General features: G+C 42.9%; 1 protein-coding gene across 1 annotated transcript in view; it reads left to right on the top strand.

Annotated features, from left to right (window-relative positions):
- SHISA5 (shisa family member 5) overlaps window positions 1-23,871 on the top strand; it is a 64,747-nt gene that overhangs the window by 15,010 nt on the left and 25,866 nt on the right. The gene's annotated exons all lie outside the window — the stretch shown is intronic.

The raw sequence follows: 23,871 nt of genomic DNA, 5'->3' as shown, positions 1-23,871 counted from the left end.
ATCCACCTTAAAATCTCTGACCCATCTTCCCACCCCCCCATTCCCTGAGTACCCCGATGCCTATCCCCACCCCCTGACAGGCCCCTGGGACCCTTGACCCATGCACCCCCCCCTTGTCCCCTGACTGCCCCCTCCTGGCACCCCCGTCCCTAACTGCCCCCCTCATGACCCCAACCCCTCCTACTACTGTAATGGCATAAGGAAAAAAATTATTCATGTTCTAGTGCTATCACACAGGTTACTCCAGTTCCCCATTTTGTGCAATCATCTCCTCTCAATTTTTAGAATTTACCTAGTAGAATTTTGAGGAAAGAAACATGTTTTCTGAAGAGTTCCAGTTTCTTCTGAAGAATAGAATCTTAAACTTTTGGGATTCCTGAATCCATTACCCCAAATACCAAATCTAAATGCCTGTACCAGTAATCTCTCTATTCACAATTATTATTCTACTTCGTTATAAATTTGCCAGTGATGTGTTTTCCGTTACAACTTCAATTCTTAAAGGATAACATCTCCCTGACTGTCATTCTTGGGTCTCAAGCCTCCAGTATAAAATTGGCAAAAACTCCCAAAGCTGAAGAGTTTTGGAAGATGACATCTTTCACACCCATAGATAACTAGGTGGAACTCTCTGATCTTGCTGTGTGAAAGGTGTATCCCAACAGTGCCCTTACTTGTCGGTTCCACAGTCACAGAAATGGTGGTGCACACAGTGTTTCTGACTATGTATACCCCCAAATTAAAAACATAGTAAGAAAACCAAAAAAGAGCCACCAGGGCTAAACAACAAGATAAAAGAAGCAGTGAGGCAAAAAGGCATCCTTTAAAACGTGGAAGCTAAATCCTAATGAGGAAAATAGAAAGGAGCATAAACACTGGCAAGATTGTAAAATACAATCAGGAAGGCCAAAAAAGAATTTGAGAAACAGTTAGCCAAAGACTCAAAGTAATAGCAAAAAAAAAATGTTGAGTACATCAGAAGTAGGAAGCCTGCTAAACAACCAGTGGGGCCACTGGATGATAAGGTGCTAAAGGAGCACTCGAGGACAATAAGGCCATTGCAGAGAAACTAAATGAATTCTTTGCATTGGTCTTCGTGGCTGAGGATGTGGGGGAGATTCCCAAACCTGAGCCATTCTTTTTAGGTGGCAGATCTGAGGAACTGTCCCAGATAGAGGTATCATTGGAGGAGGTTTTGGAACAAATTGATAAACAGCAGTAAGTCACCAGGACCAGATGGTATTCATTCCAGAGTTCTGAAGGAACTCTGATGTGAAATTGCAGGAGTACTAACTGTAGTCTGTAACGTATCATTTAAATCCGCTTGTATACCAGACTTCAGTACTGGGCAAACTGGTTGAAAGCATAATAAAGAAGAACATAATTTGTTAGCTTTAGTAAAGGGAAATCATGCCTCACCAATCTATTAGAATTCTTTGAGGAGATCAACAAGCATGTGGACCAAGGGGATCCAGTGGATATAGCATACTTAGATTTTCAGAAAGCCTTTGACAGGTCCCTCACCAAAGGCTCTTACACAAAGTAAGCTGCCATGGGATAAGAGGGAAGGTCTTCTCATGGATTTTTAACTAGCTTAAAGATAGGAAACAAAGGGTAGGTATAAATGGTCAGTTTTTTGGGAATGGAGAGAGGTAAATAGTGGTGTCCCCCAGGGGTCTGTTCTGGGACCAGTCCTATTCAATAAATTCATAAATGATTTGGAAAAAGGGGTAAACTATGAGGTGGCAAAATTTGCAGATGATACAAAACTATTAAAGATAGTTAAGACCCAGGCAGACTGCGAAGAGCTACAAAAGGATCTCTCAAAACTGGGTGATTGGGCAACAAAATGGCAGATGAAATTTAATGTTGATAAATGCCAAGTAATGCACATTGGAAAGCAGAATCCCAACTATACATATAAAATGATGGGGTCTAAATTAGCTGTTACCACTCAAGAAAAAGATCTTGGAGTCATTGAGTGGATATTTTCCGAGAACTATCCACAATGTGCAGTGGCAGTGAAAAAAGCAAACAGAATGCTGGGAATAATTAAGAAACTGATAGATAATAGGACAGAAGATATCATGTTGCCTCTATATAAATCCATGGCATGCCTACATCTTGAACACTGTGTGCAGATGTGGTCGCCCCATCTCAAAAAAGATGTATTGGAATTGGAAAAGGCTCAGAAAAGGGCTACAAAAATGATTAGGGGTATGGAATGGCTTCTGTATGAGGTGCGATTAATAAGACTGAGACTTTTCAGCTTGGAAAAGAGATGGCTAAGCGGAGATGTGTTTGAGATCTATAAAATCATGACTGGTGTAGAGAAAGTAAATTGAGAAGTAGTAAACAACACTTCCTATAACACAAGAACTAGGGGTCACCAAATGAAATTAATAGGCAGCAGGTTTAAAACAAAGTTGTGTGTTGTTTTTTTTTTTTTTTCCACACAATGCACCGTCAACTTGTGGAACTCCTTGCCAGAGGATGTTGTGAAGGCCAAGACCATAACAGGGTTCAAAAAAAGAACTAGTTAAATTCATGGAGGATCAGTCCATCAATGGCTTTTAGCCAGGATGGGCAGGAATGATGTCCGTAGCCTCTGTTTGCCAGAAGCTGGGAATGAGCGACGGGGGATGGATCATTTGATGATTACCTGTTCTATTAATTCCCTCTGGGGCATCTGGCATTGGCCACTGTTGGAAGACAGGATACTGGGCTAGATGGACCTTTGGTCTAACCCAGTAGGGTCGTTCTTATGCTTTCAGTTAGACCAGGTTCAGCTGCATGTATTTCTGATACTTTTTGATGGCCTTTGTGGACAGAGCTCATATCCACAGAAGCCAGCTCCTCTCTGAGACTCCATACGGACAAGAGTGTGCCTAACCCCCACAGTACTATTAAGCCCTGTCCAGGTATGGTTACAGTGATCAGCCTTGATGGTGCTAATTGAGCAGTAAGTACCTTTCTCAAGCCCTTTTCATGGTGAGTTGCATGCAGAGTACTTAATTTTTTAATATGAATTACTTTTACACTTTTGGTATGCTTTAAATCTTTTGCTCTTTTGACATCAGGTGCTTTTTAATATGTAGGTTAGCAGGTTAAATGTGAATTTGCAATTGTTTTAATATCATCCATACTACATGGATTTACAGACTGAGATGTAATTATTGGAAAACAGTAGACAAATTGGAAGGGTCATGTTGTCTTCGATGTGTGTGCATAAACAGTTACCCCTGAACTGAGGCACTATGCCTTTAAGAAGGCTTTTCTAAGCATTGAGTGAGGTGTGTCTTTCTGCTGATGTCACTGAACAAAATCTGGCCTTCAGAGCCGGAAGCATTTCAAGAAATGCAGTTCAGTTTCATTTCTCAGTGAGATGGGAGAGAGCCTGAAGACTGCAAAGGAAGAATTTCAGGGGAAGACTTCGGATCAGAAGCTCTTAATTTAAATTAAAATGGGGTAAGCTTGACTCTTCCTGTATGCAGACATGATATGAGCCCTGTGGATTTGCTGTATAACAACTGAGAAAGCAAACGTACAGAAAGCTTATGCTCTAATAAATTTGTTAGTCTCTAAGGTGCCACAAGTACTCCTTTTCTTTTTGCGAATACAGACTAACACGGCTGCTACTCTCAAACGTACAGAGTAGAGTTATAGTAGCTAACCCATTATTTCAAAATTTCCAGCTGCAATTGATTCAACAAAAACAAAGTAAGGTCCATGTATAAACAAACTTAACTTATTTCTTAACTTTTAAAATGGAAATATTTTTGAAGTGGTTTACTTAAAATCTCCATGTCATTGTTCGAGAATCCTTAACCCTTGTATAATGTTTAGGTTTAATGTAGATAGGATTTCTTAAACAGTAACTTGTTTCCTGTCTAGAGTAAATAGCATAAGTGCTCACCAATAAGACACACATGGGGGATTTATTTTCCTGTACTATCTCTATATATTTGGAATCTCTAAATAGCTTAATTTGAAAAATACCGAGTATAAAATTCTAATCTGTATGTACAACAGCTATGATAATACAAGTATTGAGCTCATAGAAATGAAGTTTGTGTTGTCTCATTAGCGAAGGTGTATGTGTGTCAGGCATAAACTGTTCTGAATTTGGAGATTCAAATTACCTATTCTTGCCAATAATTACATTTACTGTGGGATATAATGTTTGAGTAGTCCCATTGAAATAAGAAATGTTCAAAGGTTGAAGTCAATGGGACTGGCATTAAGTGTTACAACCCACAGTAAATATTTTCAGGATTGGTCCATAATCTGAATTTGTTGCCAAAAAAAATTGCCCCAAATTATTTTCAGATGGCAGATCTTGTATGTCAGAGTGGTGTGTGGGGTGTTTTTTTGTTTTTTGTTTTTGTTTTTTTTTGGTCCTGTTTTTATTTCTCATATACAACAGACAGAAATATCATCTAACAATTTTACGGTATGACATACCATACAGCAGATAATCATAACCTTTGGAAAAAAGTAAATGTTTTGTTAAATGTTGCTATTGGCTCTTCTGTTTCATTGCTTTGAGTCTGACTTTGCAAACCGATGTAGGGCCACACCTATTAGTATAAATTAACAAAAAGGAGCTTTTTGGGGGGAAAGTCCACTAAAGACGCTCAGGGATAATGTAAATACAACACATATCGGAGTCAGGTGATAACTGCCTTGAGTCCCTTACTTCCATGGACCCAGGAATCCTATCTGCCTGTCATGAGATTTAAAAAAAAAAAAATAGTATGGGATATGCAACAGGTAACTTGAAGTAGGTCTTCCTGTGCCCCATTCTGCAGTTATGGCTAATGCATCCATGGTCCTGATAAATCAGGATGCCATGAGCACTATTGCTATGGGGCATTTGTCTTGCAGTCAGAGTTGTTACTTGATGGATACTCTTGGCTCAGAGTTGACAAACTGATCTGTGGACTAGTGTTTGTCTGCAATGCCCTTACTCTTGCTGGCAGTTGTAAAAGAACTGTCTGGTTACAAAATACCGATGCTCTTTTCAGCTGCTAAGTTGGAGTAAGACGCACAAAAATAAACTTGCTTAATAGCACCTCTGCAAGGAAGCAAGTGGCTGTAGTTGCGAGAGGGAAGCTAGGGGGTGGGAGACGGACTGTGTCCAAGACCACCTCTGTATTGAAAATATGGCCCATCCTATGAAATTCAGAACCCCTTTCACAGTATTGAGGTAGAATTATCAGTGACTAAGTAAATTAGAGAAAAAAGAGTAGCTTAACTGATCTGAACTCACTTTTCTCAGTTATTTTGTGGTTTTCTTTTGTTTGTTTTTTGTTTTCACTCAAAGGTTGTTTTTTTTCCTCCTCTCCATTAGGAAAATGGATTACTAGTGACTCTCCCACTCTTTTCCTGTGTCATAATTTTTTTTAAAACTTGACTTGTGTCCAAATGATTTAGTATTTGTATCAAGCTTTTGTCCTATTGAGTGTCTTTAATGGTGCTGATGCCATCACAATTCCCAGAAATTATTTTTCATTTAATAAACATTACAGAAGCCTAAATTAGGCTCTGGGTTCTCTGCCATCAATTAAAACTATATACCAAGATTTTCAGAAATTACTAGTGAATTTTGGGTGCCTGATTTGAGACTTCTTAAAGGACCTGACTATCAGAGGATGGGTGTATCACGCTGTCTGGAGTGGCTCACAATGGTGAGTGCCAAACTCATGGCAGCCTATCAAAAGGCAGGGCAGAAATCCCAAACTGATCGTATGTTCTATAATTAGATTTCACCAACACTTCAAGTGTGAACTCCCAAAGCCCTATAACAGCCTTGCCATGCAGTTACAAGACAGTCCCCTAGGGCATTCAGTCTGTCTTGCCACCCTGGAAAGTTGGACTTAATAATGATCCCTTACACCCAAAATCATCATAATCGGGTTCTCAGTCCCAAAGGATCAATCATTTACTGCAGGTCAGCTGGACTCCGATCTCAAACCAAACAACATTTGTCGCCAATCCTGTAATAAACTAACTATAAGTGTATTAACTAGGAAAAAGAAGTTTATTTACAAACATACATACACCCAAATAAGTTGGTCTTAGATTTGAAAAGGTAATAAGCTTTTATAATAGGCAGATGTATATATCCATTAGAGCCGACCCATGCCAAGCAATCTGGGTATCAGTTGCTTATGTTTTGGAATCTTTGTCCCTCAGAGTCCAGACAGCATAAAGAACCCAGTTTCTCCTTGTCAGGGATTTTTATCCCCCGCTCCCTCCAGGATCCAAGCTGATGGGATAAATGCATGCATAGGTCTTCCCTTCCTGGAGGGAGTAAGGAATGCAATCAACAAGGTCTCTGTCCTTTGATGCTATACAATGCTTCATTTGCCTTCATTGGGCCATCTTGTGTGCAGTTGTGAGTATTTTACTTTAATGAATGCTGCTTTTCCTGTTTGAGTTGTGAAGCCTACAATGTAAACACTCAATAGAACTATACAGATATTATAAGTAGGATTAATACATGCAGCATCATACAAGCATCCATAAAGTCTAAACATTCTTACAATGCTAATATCTATTTTAACTATACTAACACACAGGTGAGTCAGACTGGTTTCCAACTATGCATTTGTCGGTGTTCAGTGAGGCCCTGGGCTTCGTATGAGCTGGCACGTGGTCTGCCAACATCATAGGGTGCCCAGAACTTAAGCCCTTTTAAAGTGTAAAGTTGGGCACCCAAAAGCACAAGTCATAACAAAACTAAATTGAATCAAGATTTTCAAAAAAGCCGCAAAATGTACCTGCATAAAATCACCAGTCAGGAAAACAAAGTGTATTACACACTGCACCCCTTTAGCCTAACACAGATGTGTGTGAAAGGTAGTCTTTGCAGTGTGCTCTGATAGTTTATATATAAAAAAGGCATTTTGTTCAAGGAGAGGGAGGTTTGACATTAGTTTAGGCATTCAGGTTGGAACTTCCTTTTTTGTACTGAACAGGTTTCTGCCTGAGTATATGTGCTGATCTTAATTTCAGTAGTTTAGCATTGGGGGAAGATGTGTCAAAAGCCAACTTTCACACAGCTTAAACTAGCCCCTTTTACAAAACTCAGACTAGAAAAGAGCCTCTCCCTGTTCCTTTTCCCCCTGCCCAATCCCATGGATGTCATGCTAGCCCTCTCATGCACTTTGGAAGGCCAGCCTCACTGCCAACCCTCGCAAGGGCATCTGGAACCACTTCTACTTTTCCTAGGTGCATTTCCCAGTCAGGGCTATGGATGACTGTTGCCTAAATAGGCAGCGGCATACTTGGCATGGGGTCGCAGCAGTTTGTCCATAAGTCGTTGGAATGTTGTAGGGGCCCCATGGAGTCAAAAAGGGAGGACAGTGTATTGGAACAGGCCGTCAGGTGTAGAGAAGGCAGACTTCTCCTTGGCATTCTTGGCCAGGAGAATTTGCCAATATCCTTTAGTCAGGTCCTTGCCTAACTGATCAACTAGCTCGTCGATGCATGGTTTGGGATACTTCAACTTCCGGAAGTCGTTGCAAAACCTCAGGGTGCCATCAGGCTTGGGGACTAGGACGATAGGGCTGGACCACTGGAGGATTCTTCAATAACCCAGAGTTCCAGCAACATCTTCACTTCTGTCCTAATTTCTTCCCTTTTAGCTTCTGGTATTTGGTATGGTCTTATCGTCACCCGTACTCCAGGACTGGTGATGAAATGATGTTGGACCAGCGTTGTACGGCCCGGCTGTGTACAGAACACGTCTTGGTTCCGTTGGATCATATCAATGACCTCTATTCGTTGTTCTGGGGTTAATTCAGGGGATATCCTCACCTGCCCCTGTGGGTCGTCTGTCTGGAGTGGAGCTCCCTGAATGACCAGTCACGTCTCTCGGTCACACCAGGGCTTCAGTAAGTTGACGTGGTAGATCTGTTCTGGCCTTTGGCGGTCTGGTTGTCTGACTTTATAGTCCACCTCCCCAGTGGCTTCCACTATCTCATACGGCCCATGGCAGCTGGCCAGGAGTTTGCTTTCTGCTATCAGCACTTGCACCATCACCCATTCTCCTGGCTGAAATCTCCATGCTTTCGCCTGGTGGTTGTTATATGTCCACTGGGCTTCTTGTGCTTTTTCCAAATGTTCTCATACCAATAGGGGTTACTCAAGCTATTCGCTCTCATTCTTTCCTGTACTGGGTTGTTCTTCCCAATCTTCCTTGGTGATATGTAATATTCCACGTGGGTGGTGTCCGTATAGTAGTTCAAAGGGAGAGAAACTAGTGGATGCCTGGGGGACTTCTGATATTGCAAACATCAGGTATGGTAGAAGGGTATCTTCTGTCCTGTGCTGCTACCTTCTGGATCATACTTCTAAGGGTATGGTTAAATCGCTCGACCAGGCCATCTGTTTGTGGATGGTAGACTGAGGTCCATAGAGCCTGGATGCGGAGCAAGGTACGTAAGTCCTTCATTAATTTTGACATGAAGGGGGTTCCTTGGTCAGTCAGGATCTCCTTAAGGATGCCCACTCTGGCAAAAATCTGGAGTAGTTCTTTTGCTATTGCCTTGGAAGTGGGGTTTCTTAAATGGCTTCTGGATACTGTGTGGCATAGTCAAGGATGACTAGTACATTTCGGTGGCCCCGTGCCAATCTTTCTAGAGGGCCCACTAGGTCCACGGCTATCCTCTCAAAAGGGACTTCAATAATAGGTAAAGGAACCAATGGGGCCTGCAAGTGAGGTTGGGGGCTATGCAACTGCCGTTCTGGGCAGGAGGCACAATAGCATTGGACCTCCACACGTATTCCTGGCCAGTAAAACCTTCTTAGGACTCTGTCCAGTATCTTGTCTATTCCTAGATGTTCCCCAAATAAATGACTGTGAGCTAACTCTAGTACTGCCCTTGTGTGTTTCCGTGGGACTAAGAGCTGCTCTACTTCTTCCCCTCATATTTGCGCTATCCGGTACAACATCACGTTTGAATATGTAATATGGCCTTGGGCCGTTTGGTCTTTCCCTCTATGGGTACTCCATTTACTTCCACTTCCTCCTCCTTACATTCACATATAGCAGGTCATTGGCTTGGTCCTGCCTGAAATTCTCACATGTGGTACCGATCTGATTTAATTCCAGGGGACCTATTTCAACTCTGCCCCCTGGGTTGCCCCTGCTTGGGCTAGGAAACACCTGCCAAGTCCTCACTGGCCTCAATTGTCTCCTGGCCTCTTGAACGGGTTCGACAAGGGAGGCTTTGTGGTTCTCTGCTAGAGTCCTGGTCCCTAATCTTTTTATCTGCCCTCCTTTCCCACCTAGACCTTCAGGGTTTCCCAGGGGATGAAAATAACTCTGGGGCAAATCTGGCAAAAGTTAGGGCGAGGCTATCTCTAGGTGCCTCAGTCTCAGCCCAGGGGTTGCTACCTGCCCCTGGCTCTACCGGGGGGGGGGGGGGGTGGAGGGAGAGAGTAAGCTCTCAAACCCAGGGAAGTCCCTACCAATTAAGACCAGGTAGGGGAGCCTGGGGACCACCCCTGCAGTTACCCAGGTAGTGTTCCCCTGGATCCCAATCCATACTGGGATTGTGGGGTAGAAATTTACAGTGACATGAACGTGCGTTACCCCTGTGTTTTTGGCCCAGGTTAGTTGGTCTTGCCCCCCACCAACTTCCCTGAGACCAGCGTGCCAGCACTCCCGGAATCCACTTATGCTAAGGTCTCAATACAATTCATTTTTACTGACCTTGTATACCCATGCGGGGTCATTGTGACCCCTGCCAGGCCGATTAGGCCACATTGCTCCCCGTGATCCCCCAGCTTGCACTGCAAAGGCTCTTCCTTGTTGAGGCATTGGGCTGCTATAGGCCCCAATTCCCCACACTCTTAACACCCATCCCTTACCCCAGTTGACGCCCTCTGCCTGGGGCTATTTGGCCGCCCCCCCCCGCCCAGCCCTCTCTTCCCCAAACTCCCAGGTCCCTTCTTGGCCTCGGGCCATTCCTCAGTGTCTTTCCTCCCAGTTATGGTTCTCCTGGACTTCTCAACAGTCTGGGGCCCTGGGTTTGGGACTGGCTTCCTGGTTTGCTGTGTCTTACCCCCTGGGGTCTGGAACAGTTCACGGGCTGCCAGCTATCTTTCTTCAAGGGAGACTAACATCATAGGTGGAGGGGTCATTCTGGCCAACCCAAGCCCAGAGGCCTGGTGGTAGCCCCCTCATATACTGCAGTGTCCAGTACCAGGAGCTCCATCACTTTCTCAGAGCTGAGGGCCTCAGGGCGCAGCCATTTCTGGGTCAGGTGGATCAGGTCAAACAATTGCTATCTGGGTGCCTTGTCCTCCATATATGGCCACTCATGGCTTACAGCACTGTTGTTACTCCAGATCTGGCCAGGATCTCTGCCTTCAGCTGGGGGTAATCTGCCACGGTCTCGGTGGCCATATCGTAGTAGACCTTCTGGGCCTCCCCACACAGGAACAGGGCAAGGATACCAGAACACTGATCTTAGGGGCCAGGCCTCCCACAGGGCCCCTCTCTTAAAAGCCAGGAGATATGCCTCCACATCACCCTCCCATGTCACTTTCTGTAGGCAGTGGCTGGCCAGTATGGTCCAGGTCCTGTCGCAGTTGTGGTTCAGGTCCATAAGGGCCTTCATTTGGTTCACCAGCTCCTGCAGCAGGGCTCAGTCCTGGGCAGCCTGACTAATCAGCAGACTGTTAGTCTCCTGCTGTATCCGAGGTAGCCTCCTGCTGGGCTGCGGTAGCTTGTATTAGGGCCTTGACCACATTGCCCATCTTAGGGATGGGATGGCTTTGGCTAACCCTGGTTTAAGTCCACAGCGTGGCGATCCCACCCGACACCACGTGTGGTAAATTGCCGGCACTACTATGATGGCTCCCGCGCTTTCTTTTCTTTGGGGGCGGGAGAGCTCAGGGCACCATTTCTTGCCCCTGATCTGGGGTATTAACTGTCCCACTAGTATCCCAGAGAAGGAGATTGGAGAGGGAGGGACCCAGGCCTGCCCTCTACTCTGGGCTCCAGCCCAGGGGCCCTAGGGATAGCGGCAAACCACTTTAACTAGCGATTCCTTCCCCTGGGCTGCTTCCCTCTCCGGCCCTTCAGCTTGTTGGGCTTCCTGCCCTCTCTCTGCTTGGGCCAGGTTTCTCCCAACCCCATGTGTCTGAAGTCCCTCTGCTCTGCACAAGGCAGGTTTCCCTTTACCTAGGGTCAGGGTCTTGGTCTTCTGGCCTGCCACAAGCACTTCTCCAAACTCTCCTTCAAACTGCTCTCTGCTTCAACTCCTCCAACTGTCTGATTGAAGCAGGGGGTTTTTAATCAGGTGACTGGCTTCAGATGCTCTAATTAATCTATAGCAACCTCTCTTCCCTCTACAGGGAATAAGGCTCTCATCATTCTGGGGCTTGCATATCTCCCCTCTATCACCCTCCTGCTGCCCTCTGGCCATGCCGTATCACAATACAAACATTTGAGACAAAGTGAATGCCTTGTTCCTCACCCCTTTATGGGACTCAATCTCTCACCCAATTTTGCCCAGTCTGGCAAATTGTTCAATATTGGTCAAAATGCCACCCTTGTGGTATAGTTGAATGTGTTGCTGCTTCCACAGTTCATTCTTGTGATAAGGTTACTTTCACATTGGGGATTGTCACTAATTGCAACAGGCTGGCCTGGCCCATGAAGAGAACTAAATCAGCCACTCTTTTTAGTACTTTAGAAGAGCAAAGTGGTCCAGGGAACCAAAACAAAAGGAGGGTCCTATAAAGACCATCTTCAGACAGATTCCACCTCATTCTTGTAGCAGCAACTCCATTCCAGTAGCCTCAACAACAGTAAAGAGGAAAAAGTACACAAATCTGAAGCACTGCCACTGCTGTATTTAGTCCTCTTATTTTTGGATGTGTCTGGGGAGGAAGGGTTCCATCTGACAATCTTAGTCCCTATATTTTAAGCAAGTCTTGTACCAACTGGAGGTTTTCTATTTTTGCAGTTATGATGTTCACACTCCTTACCATATTTGATATTCTAAGGCAGGGGTGGGCAAACTATGGCCCACGGACTGGATCTGGCCCTAGGGGATTGCCACCGCTGCAGGTTCCATGCTGCTCCGGGAAGTGGCCACACCACAGCCCGTGGGGGTGGGGGGACAGAGCTCCACACACTGCTCTTGCCTGTGGGTACATCCCCCAAAGCTCCCATTGGCCAGGAACGGGGTACTGCGGCTTCGGGGGAGGGACCCACAGACGAGGGAAGCACGCAGAGCCCTCTGCGCCCCTCCCCACCCTCAGGGGCCGTAGGGACGTGGTGCCGGCAGCTTCCCAGAGTGGCACGGGGCCAGGGCCTGGGCAGGCAGGCAGGGAGCCTGTCCTGGCCCCAGTGTGCACCGCTGCCACCCCGGAGCTGCTCTAGGTAAGCAGCTCTGGGCCAGAGCCTGAACCCCTCCTGCAGCCCACCCCACAACTCCCAGCCCTAAGCCCCCTGCCTGCACCTTGCACCCCTCCCACATCCTAACCCCTTGACCTGAGCCCCCTCATACATCCAGCATCTCTCCTCTACCCCTGCCCCGGCCCTGCAAGCAATTTTCCCACCTAGATGTGGCCCTTAGACCAAAAAGTTTGCCCACCCCTGTTTTAAGGTGATCAAAAGGCAGGCTAGGAAAGGATCTGATTTATTGTCGTTGCAAAATGTAAATTTTAAACATTGGGTTGAGGAGGAAGAGGCTTTCGGAGTTACTCGTTTACAGAAATCCCATTGAAGTTAGCAGTGTTGCTCAGGACGTAGTTTTAATATCCCTTTTTTGAGTGCTTCCACTTACTCTCTATAAGGGTTTGGGAAGGGTGCATTTTTGGGGACTCTTCCTTGGGAATGCATTATCTTAGTGATGTAGTTGCAGGTTTTGGAAAGGCTTGCACTTCCCAGGATGTGGAAGGTTGAAGTGTGTATAGGTATTCATCTTTTTTTCTTCCTCAAAGTGAAGGTTTTCTCCCTTGCTGCTTGTTCCTGTGACTCAAAGATCATTTTGGATTTTCAGAAAAATTTTAGTCCCCGGGGTGTTGCTTTGATATAGATGAATGTGTTGCTGCTTCCACCATTCGTTCTTGGGATGTAATATTGCTGTACAGAACTTTAGCAGCTCAAGCTGTGGATCTAAACATAGAAAGGGTGGCTTCTTACCTGAAGATCTGGTTATTATGACCGACTTATTTTGGGACACTCCTTTAGTATATTATTCTTTTTGAGGGTGAACTATAGGTCTGTTGGTCAATTTACTTTCCTTTCTTCCTCACTTCACATTACTTAGTGAACCAGTTGACTTCCACTTATCCACAATGCCTCAGGTGATGGAAGTCAAAAAGACTACTTGAGTCAAAATTGTAACCATCATAGTAATTTGCTTCAGTGACAGGCTATGTGCCCATAATTGATCACTTACAAATGACACCTTTTTATAGGTATTGGAAAACTTCTCTGTTCATAAGACTGAGGTATGCTTTTAAAACGCTGCTTGTAAATATTTTTTACATAATCTATAATTATGAGTTAAACCACACTACAAACATCTTAATTCTAGCTCTGTACTTGTTTGCATTCAGTCATGAACTCTCTAATCTCAGTAAGGGATTTCAGCTTGCACATTGGGTTGAACTATTTATTGATGATTTAAGATGCAGGACTGTTCTTAAGTAGACTCTTAATACAACTATATTAGATTATGCTACATTTGGTACAACTTGCTTGATATTGATTTAACTTTTCCTTGCTGTATAAATGGTTAACTTTTTAAAAGTTGTAGTATAATTTAGGGGGAAAATTCCAAGGATCAAGAATCAACAGCAAAACAGAGTTGAATTCTGAGGCCTGTATTAATGGTGGGTGTATTTCGTAAGTTAGGAAGCAACAAAGACTTTAAACAATCCAGATCTCATTATTAAAAGTGAAGCTACAATGTAAACATAGCAAGTAAAAACAGGTTTCAGAGGAGTGTTTAAAAGTAGGTTGTAATACGTTTGACAACTTACTATGTAACTACTTAATTTTCAGGTACTATCAATGCTCCAAAAACACCTGAGATCAGTCTTTTACTTACTGTTACAAGTAGAAGTATGCATCCGATGAAGTGAGCTGTAGCTCACGAAAGCTTATGCTCTAATAAATTTGTTAGTCTCTAAGGTGCCACAAGTACTCCTTTTCTTTTTGCAAATACAGACTAACACGGCTGCTACTCTGAAAAGTAGAAGTATGATTACTACGGATTTTTTTTTAATTTGATATACTTTGTGCTTTTGACAGCCTGTATCTAAAAATCTTATGATGAAACTGACAACACCGTTACCCTTCCTTCTGGGTTGATCATATAGCCATAGCTGGGAGATAAATACTTTTTTTAAATCAGTGTGGTTGCAGTACCTTAATTTTTAGTTTCCTTGCCAGTGGTGTGTGTGTGGTTTTTTTTTTTTTGTTTGTTTGTTTTTGTTTTTTTTTTAAGGTGGGCTTAGTTTCTGAAGCTACTTGAACTTTCTTTTATGGACCAACAGAAAGTTGATGTCTAGGAACAATTCACATCTGAATTTCACTTGGAAAAAACTGCTTTATTTCAAACTAGTCTGCATTAGAGCTGTCAGGGTTCCCTCCGCATTCTGAACTCTGAGGTACAGATGTGGGGGCCTGCATGAAAGACCCCCCCTAAGCTTATTTCTACTAGCTTAGGTTAAAAACTTCCCCAAGGCACAAATCCTTCCCTGTCCTTGGATAGTACTGCTCCCACCACCAGTTGAGTTAGACAAAGATTCAGGAAAAGGACCACTTGGAATTCCTGTTTCCCCAAAATATCCCTCCAAGTCCCTTCACCCCCTTTCCTGGGCAGGCTTGAGAATAATCTGCCAACCAGATAGGTAAACAAGGTGAGTCCAGACCAGGCCCTTGGGTTTTTAGGCCACTAAAAACCCATCAGATTCTTAAAAAACAGAACTTCATAATAAAGGAGGGAAAAAAAGTAAAGAAGCACCTCTGTAAAATCAGGATGGAAGGTAATTTTACAGGTAATAAGATTTAAAACAGAGGATTCCCTTCTAGGCAAAACTTCAGTTACAAAAACCAGGGATAAATCTCCCTCTTAGCTTGTGAATTTTCCCCTGTGCTAAAACAAAAGATACTCTGATGCATTTCCTTGCTATTACTTACTGTTTCTGTAAATTTAGATGGATCATTCAGTAGGAGCTAGGTTTCAGAGTAGCAGCCGTGTTAGTCTGTATTCGCAAAAAGAAAAGGAGTACTTGTGGCACCTTAGAGACTAACAAATTTATTAGGAGCATAAGCTTTCGTGAGCTACAGCTCACTTCATCGGATGCATTTGGTGGAAAAAACAGAGGAGAGATTTATACACACACACACACACACACACAGAGAGAGAGAACATGAAACAATGGGTTTATCATACACACTGTAAGGAGAGTGATCACTTTAAGATAAGCCATCACCAACAGCAGGGGGGGGGAAGGAGGAAAACCTTTCATGGTGACAAGCAGGTAGGCTAATTCCAGCAGTTAACAAGAATATCAGAGGAACAGTGGGGGGTGGGGTGGGAGGGAGAAATACCATGGGGAAATAGTTTTACTTTGTGTAATGACTCATCCATTCCCAGTCTCTATTCAAGCCTAAGTTAATTGTATCCAGTTTGCAAATTAATTCCAATTCAGCAGTCTCTCGTTGGAGTCTGTTTTTGAAGCTTTTTTGTTGAAGGATAGCCACTCTTAGGTCTGTGATCGAGTGACCAGAGAGATTGAAGTGTTCTCCAACTGGTTTTTGAATGTTATAATTCTTGACGTCTGATTTGTGTCCATTCATTCTTTTACGTAGAGACTGTCCAGTTTGGCCAATGTACATGGCAGATGGGCATTGCTGGCACATGATGGCATATATCACATTGGTAGATGCGCAGGTGAACGAGCCTCTGATAGTGTGGCTGATGTGATTAGCCCCTATGATGGTATCCCCTGAATAGATAAGTGGACAGAGTTGGCAACAGGCTTTGTTGCAAGGATAGGAGCTAGATTACTTGCTTGGTCTCTCTCTTTCTTTGTCTCCAGAGACAAAACACACAGAGCACAAGACACAACCTTCCTTCCCTCCCTCCCCCTGCCTCCATTTGAAAGTATCATCTTTCCCCATTGGTCCTTCTGGTCAGGTGTCAACTAGGCTAATTAAACTAATTAACCCCTTACAGGTAAGGGGATTCTGTACCTCTGGCCAAGAGGGATTTTATTTTATTGCATGCAAAAAGGTTGTTATCCTTCCCTTTATATTTGACAAGCTATCCAGCAAATCAGGGCAATCTGGGGATATGCCTGTCAAATTGTGAACCATTTTTTGTTTTCACTACTTTTCATTGTGGATTAGGGCATCCATTGTGTAGCAGAGGCTTGACACCTATTAAACAGGCTGTGTCTGAGAAGCTGACACAGAAATCAAAGGCCACCAACACTGAATTGCTCTTCCCTACTGGGAAATGGGTTCTCTCTCAGCAGGGTCACTGAATTTAAATGTCTCTCTGTGCAGAAGCTGGTGCTTAGATCTCTCTGCAGCTTACAACACTGGGGAAAGGTGACTGAGTTGGCCTTAAAGGGGGTGCTTTTCTCAGCAATGGAGGCCATTCCATTGCCAGAAGCAAGACTACCAGGCCAGAACAGCTGCCTGGCCTAAAGATTGGGGCCAAACTCAGGAGGTCAGATGAGGGGATTGCATTCAGTTGTTTTCCATAGATCTGTAATTCATGTCTATTTAAGAGTGAAGTGTTTGTGGATGAGAAATTATTTTGCTAATCCTGTGTACTTCGCTTTATTGCCATGTTGTCTATGGCGTCCCACTTCCCAAAAAGGGTGTCGGGCACTGGGTCTGCATCTGGGAGTGTGCCTGAGAGACCCAGAATTAGAAACAGTGATCAGTTGCTACTCAGACCCAGGGAGCTTAAGTATATGGGATTCAGCAATTAGAGCCAATCACAACAAACTGTTGTCCATCCAAAGAGGTGGGTCTGGGTCAGGTTGTGACAGGTTCATCTCAGGTAAAGTCTAATTTCTTTGAATGTTGAGTTGTGAAAGGAAGAACAACTTTTCTGCTTTGTTTTTATTTTTGTATTTTGAATCCTTTGAGGTACACCAGAAATAACTTGTTTTTTCATCTGGAGTTCAGAGAAACTACTTTGTGCCAGTGCAGAAGCTTGTTAGATCTTTTTAGGTACCTTAAACGTAGCTGGAATGTGCTCTCCAGAACTTAGTTGTCCATACAAATGGTTGTGGTGTTGGTGTTTCTTCTTTTACATTGGATGTCAGAGCATTTTGGATGATTAGGTGTAACAGACTCTCACTGCTTGCCTGGAACACTCCCCCTGTGAACAGATGACTATGTTGCTGAAAACTATATGGTTATTCACTCATTTTTGGCAGGTGGTTTATTGCCCCACCTTGAAATAAGGGAAGTGGGAGTGCCTCCCTAGAGAAGGGACTTAAGGCATTGATTGAGCAGGCTTCAGAAAGGAATGCTACAAAGACACACTTTGGGGAGGAGGTTTAGTCTGGATTTCATTCCATTTTGAGTTTTTTGGAAAAACAAAATCCCAAAAGGTATACTTTTTTCTGTCCTATGTGTGTGAACTATGGAGCACCCATAGTGAGGAAACCACCTTTTCACATTAACACTTGAAGATGCTGACTTTTCCAACACATACATGAGTGACTCTATTTAGATGTGTGGCTTTTTTTTTTAAATACCTACCCACTTATGCAGGTCAGTCTTAGTTTCTCTGTGCATTTTCCTTTGAATTGCTTTCTGCCTTTCTACAGGCCCATACTTATTGCCATTTTAATCCATTTTTTTGTGTAATCTCTATCATTCTATTAAAGTGTGGAAACAGATATGTCTATCAACTCTGCATTGTCTAAGCTGCACCTGTTAATGTCCATCTAAGGCAGACTTGATGTTGCTTTATGAATATCAAGGATAGAGTCTGCAAGTTAGAAATGTACCAGATATCTGTGCGTAACATTCATTATCAATGTGAAAAGCATGCATCAGTTAAGATGCACTACACATGAAAAGTCATGTTTAATTGCTTCAGATAAACATTATGGTTCTGCAGTCCATTAACTGCCTTATTAATCCTGCCTTGTCTCAATTATGCTTTTGACATATTTACCATTAAAATTGAGTTTTAAAGCACTGTAGTGACAATTGCTAGAAGACAGGACTTTATTAGTAAATGGTTCTGTGGATTGAAAAAAATACAGTAGAACTTCAGAGTTGCAATCACCTCAGGAATGGAGTCTGTTCATAACTGAAACATTAGTAACTATGAACAAAACATTATGGTGGTTCTTTCAAAAGTTTACAACTGAACATTGACTTAATTCAGCTTTGAAACATATAGAAGAAAAGCTTGTTTTGCTTTTTTTTTTGTAGTTTAACACAGTACTGTATTTGCACCTTAATTCCACCTCACCATTAGGAAGTGGTGGAACAGTTGCCAGCATCTGGAAGTCTGAAGTTATTCTCATTTTTAAATTTAAGTTAATGTCTATCTACTCCTGTGGGCTCAAACCCACTCTTCTTACTGCAATGAATCCTTGCCAGAATGGGTGTAGTATAAAGTGCTATGTCAAGTACAGCTGCTAATATTTCCCCCTTTGTGTATGTTTTTTTCCATAGCTTAGAAGTACTATATTAACTATCTGATCCACTAGCATGTATATTGGGAGTATTCCTGGATGCTGTCCTGAGAACAATAAATCTATTACATCCACAAAGGAGTTCATATAAACAGATGTATTTAGTTTCAGCTTTCCCTTTATAGACAAAAGAAAATGTCTGCCACAGAATGTGTACTTGCTGAGGTTCTGTACTAAACCTGCTGCCTCTTGCTGCTCAACTTCCTGATTGAGTAAAACCACAAAATTCAAGAAATTCCCCTTCCTACCAATTTAATTGCCTTTGATGTGAAATTATTGTGCTGCACATGCTAAACGTTTTATGTAGTGTTAAACATTTTAAAGTGTCTCTCTCACTTCATAGTTAAGTGTGTTATGAATTGAGCTTTTCTTTGGGTATATAAAAGTGAAGTCTATCATCTTGGAGGTTAAATGTGGATAAAGTTACCCATATTTCTCCTGTATTTGTTCAAATAGGACACATTAGTACATTATGTCATAGTGCTCATTTTGCACAACCAGTTTGGGGTTTTGTGTGAGAGAGAGAGAGAGGCAGGCTCCTTTGCAATTGCAGCTTGTGAGGGTGAGCTGTATATTGGAGGTATGTGTGTGTCAAGTCCAATGTGTATGTTTCTGAAATAGCAAATCTGGATAGTATGAGATTCTTCTGAATCCACATAGACAACAGCCTGCTGCTGCTTAACTGTGAGCAGCCTCCGTAGCAAGTTTGGAGCCATTACTTTTGACTATTAAAATATATAAAAATTTTTTACATCATTCTCCCTGTATATCAATTAGTTCACTGCCTTGTTTAAATTTGTTGCTGCTACAAACTCTGTAATCAAACTACAGATCAGGTGCAGATTTGAGTCTACCAGCCAATGACAATTCCAACAGACAGAGAAGGCCATTGTTCATTCCATCCCAGAATGTTGTATTCAGACCAATGAGGGGTTGTCACTACCTGCCCTGCAACCTTGAGTGCCTCACACTGCTCTGCTGTTGTGGCTCCCACCTGTGCCACTCAAACAACTTAACAGTATGCAGGTCACACATTGAGTGTGTATAGCTACAGCGTGGGTCCAGCAGCTCTGACCCCAGCAGCCTCTCAGCAACACAAGCCATAGTCTGGCTTCCAGCAGCCTGGGTTACTACCAGCAGGGTGACACCAACACAGTCCCAATTCCCTCCCCCCCCCCCCAAAAAAAACCCATGTTCTGCATTGAGCACCCTTCTCCTAGGCAGTTCAGATATTAAAGGTCCATTGCCCTGTAAGACGTCAATATGCACCAGTTTGCCACTTTACCTGGAGTTACCCAACTGTTCAGTTTAAACAGTTTAGTTTGATTTTTTAAAAAAATCAAGTTTATTTAACTACAAAGATTGAGTACAACTATAAGGTATTGAAGTCAGAAATCGTTACAAGAGAAATAAAATGTTTAGTAACTAAAACATAACTCACCAGCCTGGGCTCCCTTTACACTGTTTTGCTGAGGCAAGGCAAGCCAGGCAAGGCTTCCCCCAGGCTTGAGACTGCACTTTACCGGTACACAGGTAGGGACACACCCACCTGCAGCTATACACAGATGCTGAGATCAGCTGTGCATGGGAAGGCTCAGCTAAGGAACTACCCAGTTAAAGTGCACACCCCTTCTGGAGTGTAAACCCAAAATTATACCATCTTGTGCTGTACAGAGAACTGTACAGTGTAAGCTCAGGAAATTCACCCCCCTCTATCAGTGTGGAGGGGAATATACACAGTTTTCTGCCCCAAGTTATGATTTCCCCCCCACACTGGTTTTAGACAAAACAAAAGTTTATTAACTAGAAAGGATAGATTTTTTTTTTAAGTGATAGTAAACAGATCCAAGTAGATTACCTGAGTAAAAAGCTCAATTTGTGGTTTTGTTTAACACACTAAATAGGTGGGATATGAATTAGCAAGTTCTCACCCTGAGTGATAAACAGGCTGGCAGATTCTTAAGGCACGAGTTGCCTTGGCTTTCCCAGGTTTTCATATACAGGCTAAAAATTCTTCTAGCCTGGGACCATCCCTTCCCACAGTTCAGTCTTTGTTCCTTGGTTGTTTCCAGGTGTGGTGTTGTAGGGGGAGTGAGGTACCACCATGTTGTTTTTCCCCCTGTCATAAATATAAAGGGAAGGGTTAAACACCTTTTTAAAATCCCTCCTGGCCAGAGGAAAAAACCCTTTCACCTGTAAAGGGTTAAGAAGCTAGGATAACCTTGCTGGCACCTGACCAAAATGACCAATGAGGAGACATACTTTCAAAGCTGGGGGGTGGGGAGAAACTAAGGGTCTGGGTCTGTCTGTGGGATGCTTTTGCCAGGGACAGAACAGGAATAGTCTTAGAACTTAGTAATCTAGCTAGATATGCATTACATTATGATTTCTTTAAATGGCTGAGAAAATAAGCTGTGCTGAATGGAAAGGATATTCCTGTCTTTGTGAAACTTAAGGTTTTGCCTAGAGGGATTCTCTGTTTTGAAAATAAATTACCCTGTAAGCTATTTACCATCCTGATTTTACAGAGGTGATTCTTACTTTTTCTTCTATTAAAATTCTTGTAAGAAACTGAATTTTTTTCATTGTTCTTAAGATCCAAGGGTTTGGGTCTGTGGTCACCTATACAAATTGGTGAAGATTTTTATCAAGCCTTCCCCAGGAATGGGGGGTGCACAAGGTTTTGGTGAGGATTTTGGGGGGGAAAGATGTTTCCAAATGACTTTCCCAATAATAAACCCAGTTAGACGTTTGGTGGCAGCAAAAGTCCAAGGGCAAAAGGTAAAATAGTACCTTGGAAGTTTTAACCAAAGCTGGTAAAAGTAAGCTTGGAGGTTTTCAGCAGGTCCCCAATCTGTACCCTAGAGTTCAGGGTGGGGAAGGAACCTTGACACCCTTTTGTATCTTCTTCCCACTTGCTGGAAAGCTCTTTTGCTTTGACCTGGTGCAAACAGTTCCCATTGTGTTGAGCTATCTCAAAGCTTCTGTAGTACACAGTTCCTGGGGTAGTCCTTGTGCTTATGTGCATTTCCTCAATGAGCCATTAACATTGTTTGGCCTTTTTACTGTGTACCTGAAAGGCTGCTTGTACGTGTTTTTCAGCCTTGCAACATATTTCAGTAACATACATAGCCAAACTTCATAACTTCACATACGACAATAGCACTTACAATCCAATGAGATATTAATGTCTAGCTGATAAAGACTTTTAGAATGATACCTCACAAGGCAAACTTTGTACAAAATGCATCCTAATTACATGACAGTGGTGAATATTGGGGTGCCAGGATGTCAGTCCTTTCCTTGTTTACCCTTTCCCCAGACTTGTTTGGTGGTTTCATCTTATGCTAATAATTTTACAAGTGTTGCTACACATTACATTATTGACCAATGAGTTATTAGTTTTCAAATGATACTTCACAAAGCATATTTTGTGAAAGATTATTCTGGTAGTGTGTGAATAGAGGTGCAGTCGGTCAGAGTAATTTGTGTTAACTTGAACTTTAGCCAGTGCCACTGATGGACCAGCCAACTTGAGTTAAAAACACCATTATACTTGTGAGTCTTGTGTTTAGGGACTAGACTCAAAATTAAGGGTTCTACTCTACCTGAGTTAGCTTTGCAGTAAAGACAAGCCCAGAGATGGGCAAATCCAGTAAAATACGTTCTACTGTATTGCATGTTGTAGCATGATTTAAAAATTACTCAAACACACCCTAATTTTCTTCCAGTAATGATTCTTTAGAGCAATTTCCAAGAACACTGATCAGATTACTTAGAATTTAAGGACTGAGTGTCAAATCTACCACTTGTTTTGCCAATTGTTTCCTGCTGCTGCAGTGATGAATCTTGAGATACTTTTCTAAATTGCAGTGAAAAATTGGGAACCTTGAAATTTACATCAGATGAATTAAGATTGATAGTAGTTTTGGTATTTATACAAGAGTAAAACTTGTATGTGGTTCCTGGAAATGTGACTCCATTCAATTTTGAATTCCCCTACCCCAAAATAGTATTTAACTACTGGGAAGCACATTACTCAAACTGCAAAATCCAGTGCTCCATCTGAAAGACTGGCTTGCAAGCAGTCCAAAAATCTAATTTATCCAAAAACTAGTCTAAATTGCTCCAGTTCAGTTTCCCAGTGGGTATTGAGACAATGTTCATTTATCTGAATCCTGCAAGTCCATTTGTACACTATTCTCTAGGTATAATCTTGAGAAACTGGACAAATTATATCCAAATATTTCATTTTGCTCTTGGTTTTTAGCAACCATACCCTCTTCTGGGCAAAATTTTAGTAGCCACCAGGCTCCAAACATGTCACATCAGCCAATATCCTGGATGCCTCACAATGAGGCTTCAGACCAGGGCACAGCAGAGACTGTTCTACTAGCACTAAGACTGCATCTTCATTGCCATAGACAAGGGTAAGATCTCCATGCTCATATTACAAGATCACTTGAGCTTTTGGTACAGTGTGACCACAAGATACTACTAACACACCTACATGACATTGCAGTGCTGACTTCTGCTGTGGCTTCAGTCATTCCCCTCCAGCAGAACTCAGAGGTGATAACTGTTCTTCCACTCTAAAGGGCCTAACCTGCACAGAGATCCAGACTATCCCCTCTTTTCAATGTCTCCATGAAACTACTGGGAGAGAGTGAGAGACTTCATGGGCTTTGACACTCACCTGATGCAACCACCACCACTAAAATGTCAGAATGCCCATAACAACTTGGATGAAGAGCAGTTGACTCAAACTGAACCCAGCCAAGACCAAAGTGATATTGGTCAGAAAATAGAAATGCTTTGAAGTGTTGGCCAAGATTTTGTATGCCCAGTGAAAGTGTTGACAGCCCCTTCTTGTCAAAGTGGTGCAAAGCCTTGGGGTCCTGTGACTCCTCGCCTCGCTTGGATAATGAGGTAGCGTCTATTTCAAACAAGCTTTTTCACCTCCAGCTTGCTCAGAAACTTTGTGCCTTCATCCTAGAGGACAAACATGCCACATCAATGCATTTGCCACCTCCAGGATGGATTACTGTAATCCATGGTATCTGAAGGTGAATATGAAGATGTTGCAGAGGCACCAGCTGGTTCAGAGTACTGTTGCAAAGCTTCTCCATGTTTCATGCTGTTGTGAGTGCAGAA

Source organism: Dermochelys coriacea, chromosome 7, assembly GCF_009764565.3.
Source record: "Dermochelys coriacea isolate rDerCor1 chromosome 7, rDerCor1.pri.v4, whole genome shotgun sequence".
Classification (NCBI taxonomy): Eukaryota; Metazoa; Chordata; order Testudines; family Dermochelyidae; genus Dermochelys; species Dermochelys coriacea.
The sequence above is the reverse complement of the archived record's forward strand: the minus strand, read 5'-3'. Positions and strand labels throughout refer to the sequence as shown.